The sequence below is a fragment of the Aquarana catesbeiana genome, linkage group LG08, assembly GCF_042186555.1.
Source record: "Aquarana catesbeiana isolate 2022-GZ linkage group LG08, ASM4218655v1, whole genome shotgun sequence".
Taxonomy (NCBI): Eukaryota; Metazoa; Chordata; class Amphibia; order Anura; family Ranidae; genus Aquarana; species Aquarana catesbeiana.
The window spans coordinates 290259304-290264372 of NC_133331.1; the positions used below are offsets into that span (position 1 = coordinate 290259304).

The 5069-nt window shown below is 44.6% G+C and overlaps 1 long non-coding RNA gene across 1 annotated transcript; it reads right to left on the minus strand.

Annotated features, from left to right (window-relative positions):
* Positions 1 to 818: 818 nt before the first annotated feature.
* Positions 819 to 4840, minus strand: LOC141106637 (uncharacterized). The gene is made up of 2 exons (XR_012235743.1): positions 4598 to 4840; positions 819 to 4401 (listed from the first exon to the last, which is right to left on the minus strand). It is a non-coding gene; the product is annotated as an uncharacterized lncRNA (long non-coding RNA).
* Positions 4841 to 5069: the final 229 nt, after the last annotated feature.

Consider the following 5069-nt stretch of genomic DNA (forward strand, 5'->3'; position numbering starts at 1 on the left):
GGGACCTTATTTGGAGACTCACCAATCATTTCCGTCCAATGGAGTAAGTGTTAGCACTCTGGAATTTGAATCCAGGAATCTGAGTTCAAATCTAGTTGTAATCTTATTTGGAACCTTACTAATCATTTCTCTATCATGGTGTAATGGTTAGCACTCTGGTCTTTGAATACAGAGATCTGAGTTTTTATATCAGTGGGACCTTATTTGGAGGCTTAGTGGTCATTTCTGTCCCATGGACTAATAGTTAGCACTCTGGATTTTTAATCCAGGGATCTGAGTTCAAATCTCAGTGGGACCTTATTTAGAGACTCACCAATCATTTCTGTTCCATGGTGTAATGGTTAGCACTCTGAACTTTGAATCCAGCAATCTGAGTTTACATCTCGGTGGGACCTTCTTTGGAGACTCACTGGTCATTTCTGTTCCATGGAGTAATAGCTAGCACTCTGTACTTTAAATCCAGGGATCTGAGTTCAAACCTCAGTGGGACCTTATTTGGAGACTCATCAATCATTTCCGTCCAATTTGAATACAGGAATCTGAGTTGAAATCTCAGTGGGACCTTATTTGGACGTTTAGTGATCATTTCTGTCCCATGGACTAATAGTTAGCACTCTGGATTTTTAATCCAGGGATCTGAGTTCAAATTACAGTGGGACCTTATTTAGAGACTCACCAATCATTTCTGTTCCATGGTGTAATGGTTAACACTCTGGACTTTGAATCTTGAGATCTGAATTCAAATCTTTATAGGACCTAATTTGGCTATTGCCAGATATTTAGCTGAGCAATCGTTGGGTCCATAGACAAACATCATGTTCAAAGTCCAACAAACTCATTTCTTTATTATCACACACAGATTACATCATTGTTAAAATACAAAGAATTAAAAACATATACCGTAAAACAACAACGTTTTGACAGCAATATAATATTTAGCATTATTGTGAAATTAAAAACTAAAAAAACAAACCGATAATTGATGAAAAAATGATAAAGTACACAGAGTAATGGTATAAATATATCATTTTTTAACAATACCCTAAAATGACTACCAATATACACAAGACTTGTTTATTTAATATAGTCAAGCCTTTTCCTAGTAGATTTAAACATTTGACATTGCTGTAAATTATTCACCTCTATTTCATTGATGATCAATCTCCCTATTATTATAAAAAGAGATGAATCTTCCTCTTCTCACTAGGGATTCCGCACTTAGAATAGAGCCCAGATTTGCGTCATCGGCCCCGACCAGCTGATCACAGCACAGATTTATACCACAGATTGGAACTTTCACTTTAACTGCTGGAGGATTCCACCACCAGGAATGAATGTACTGGGGAAGAATGTGTAGGACTTATCAGATTTAGTCTCTTTTGGAATTTTACACTTCCATGCTAAAAAAACCCCCAACACACACATTGTTCCATGAAAAATAACCTAATCCTGATAGAGATCTTCTTTTATCATCAGCCCCCACAGCACTTTGTTCTCTCAGCAGAGGCCACACCACTAAACACTTTATGCCCTGTTATCCAATGTCTCTACTCCATTCTCCTCCACCATCCACACTACATTCTCCGACAGCTCGCCACCATCCACACTACATTCTCCGACAGCTCTTCTCCACCATCCACACTACATTCTCCGACAGCTCTCCTCCACCATCCACACTACATTCTCCGACAGTTCTGCACCATCCACACTACATTCTCCGACAGCTCTCCTCCACCATCCACACTACATTCTCCGACAGCTCTCCTCCACCATCCACACTACATTCTCCGACAGATTTCCTCCCACCATCCACACTACATTCTCCGACAGATCTCCTCCACCATCCACACTACATTCTCCGACAGTTCTGCACCATCCACACTACATTCTCCGACAGCTCTCCTCCACCATCCACACTACATTCTCCGACAGCTCTCCTCCACCATCCACACTACATTCTCCGACAGATTTCCTCCCACCATCCACACTACATTCTCCTACAGCTCTCCTCCACCATTCATACTACATTCTCCGACAGCTCTCCTCCACCATCCACACTACATTCTCCGACAGCTCTCCTCCACCATCCACACTACATTCTCCGACAGCTCTCCTCCACCATCCACACTACATTCTCTGACAGATCTCCTCCCACCATCCACACTACATTCTCCGACAGATTTCCTCCACCATCCACACTACATTCTCCGACAGCTCTCCTCCACCATTCATACTACATTCTCCGACAGATCTCCTCCCACCATCCACACTACATTCTCCGACAGATCTCCTCCACCATCCACACTACATTCTCCGACAGATCTCCTCCCACCATCCACACTACATTCTCCGACAGCTCTCCTCCACCATCCACACTACATTCTCCGACAGCTCTCCTCCACCATCCACACTACATTCTCCGACAGATCTCCTCCACCATCCACACTACATTCTCCGACAGATCTCCTCCACCCTCCACACTACATTCTCCGACAGCTCTCCTCCACCCTCCACACTACATTCTCCGACAGATCTCCTCCACCATCCACACTACATTCTCCGACAGATCTCCTCCACCCTCCACACTACATTCTCCGACAGCTCTCCTCCACCCTCCACACTACATTCTCCGACAGCTCTCCCCCACCATCCACACTACATTCTCTGACAGCTCTCCTCCACCATCCACACTACATTCTCCGACAGCTCTCCTCCACCATCCACACTACATTCTCCGACAGATCTCCTCCACCATCCACACTACATTCTCCGACAGATCTCCTCCACCATCCACACTACATTCTCCTACAGATCTCCTCCACCATCCACACTACATTCTCCGACAGCTCTCCTCCACCATCCACACTACATTCTCCGACAGATCTCCTCCACCATCCACACTACATTCTCCGACAGCTCTCCTCCACCATCCACACTACATTCTCCGACAGCAATCCCTTCATTGTCTGCAATGTCTTCTCTTACCAGCTTCTCCCAAACTATTTATAAACAGTTAAAGTGATTGTAAAGCTTTGTGTTTTATTTTTTTTAAAATAACAAACATATCATACTTACCTCCACTGTGCAGCTCGTTTTGCAGAGTGGCCCCTATCATCCTCTTCTAGGGTCCCTCGGCGGTGCTCGCGGCTCCTCCTTGCATCAGATAACTCCCTCGGAGAAGTGCTTTCCCGGGGGGTTACCGTGCGGGCACGCTTGCGGGTCCAGCATTTGCGTCCATAGACACGAATGCCGGACTCGACCCCGCCTCCTGGCACCCACGTCATTGGATTTGACTGACAGCAGCGGGAGCCAATGGCTGTGCTGCTATCAATCTATCCAATCTAGAGCCGGGACCCTGTGCAGAGAGGGAGAGCGCGTATCCGCCGAGTGGATGAAGGGGCTCAGGTAAGTAAAACGGGGGGCTGGAGGGCCGGTCACTGCCAGAAGTTTTTTCACCTTAATGCATCCTATGATGAAAGAACACGAGGGTGTACAACCCCTTTAAGCTTTCTACGAGTGTACCTTAATTCTACTGTAAACAGCTGTAAATAACTGCCTTCTTCCCAACGACCACCGATTTGAAGAAGTTTGTCCCCACTCATCCCCTATATAAGAAGGTATTTAACTTACCATGGATGGAAGGATAATAATCCTGATTGAATGGGGAGGGTAGTATATTCTTACTCATTCTTTCCACATTCATTACCTAGATACATATACATGGTTTTCAACAGAACAAGAAAATAAAAGGCAGACTGGGATCCATTTATTGTTCCTGCAGCCATTGCTCGTTTCGTACTCATGATTTTTATAAATGTCCATTTATTGACACAGTTGATCATCTGTTGCCCCATATAGTGTCATCATTGTTCATTTCTTACCCACATTTGTTGCACACCTGCTGTAAAAACCACCAAATTGAGAATGAGCTTCGGGTTCACCATGAAATCCAAACCCAAGTAGAATTTAATGGGAAGATTTGGCCAGTTCATCCTCCACCCACCTGAAGCCCTGGCTGCTGTAACCTAAGGTCATTCATTTAGTGGTGGTATTACTTCCATGACATGTAGTGGGGATGTCTTGCAGCCACCCATTCGGCTTGTTTCTAACTGTAGTGAACCTGTCAGGAATCCCGGGTGAAGTCTTTGATAAAATTTTGTCATGCCTACATTTGGTCAATGACGTCAGCCAGCAGCAGCTCCATCCGGTTTGTTGACATTCAGCAGCCGCCTGGTAACTGTCATTTGTTAAAGTAGAGTAGAGATGGGAGGAGATCTTTGTGAATGGGAGAGGATCTCTCTGGTTTGGAGAGGATCGAGGACTTTGAATTTTTCACTGTTCTTCCTTATTTACACTTCTTGTGTTTATTATTTTTTGTGATAAGTAACAATGGGTTCTACCCTGTTTCCCCGAAAATAAGACCTAGCGTGATTATCGGTGATGGCTGCAATATAAGCCCTACCCCCCAAATAAGCCCTACCCTGAAAATAAGACCTACAAGGACTTTAACTAGGGCTTATTTGGGGGGTAGGGCTTATATTTCAGCCATCACCGACAATCACGCTAGGTCTTATTTTAGGGGAAACAGGGTATGTACCTCTTTCTTGTTCACATAAGAGGGAAGGTCATATATCTGGTGTCCCTCTTATCTTAAAGCAAGTTTTCAGATTCCAATAGGTCACCCTCCCCCCCTCCCCCAAACCCACTGACCCACATTTTCTGCAAAAACAAGGAACAGAGGGCTCACCAACCTAGCGCATTGCCTTTGTGATGACTTTATTAGTGTAAAAGAGCAGATGTCTACTCACAAATACAGCAGCAAATAAGGCACATCACAGTCCAAGATGTACTTGAAATGGCTTGGTCATCTAGATGAGTCCCAAGAACTAAAAGACCTTCAAAAACTGACGCTTTTCGAGGGGAGATCCCAATGATTGGCTCTGAGAAAGAGAGGATCTCCCCTCGAAAACAGGTCAATTGTTTGGCAGGTCTTCTCACACTTGGGACTCATCTAGATGACCAGGCCGTTTCAAGTACATCGTGGACTTCGACCTTCCTTATTTGCTGAT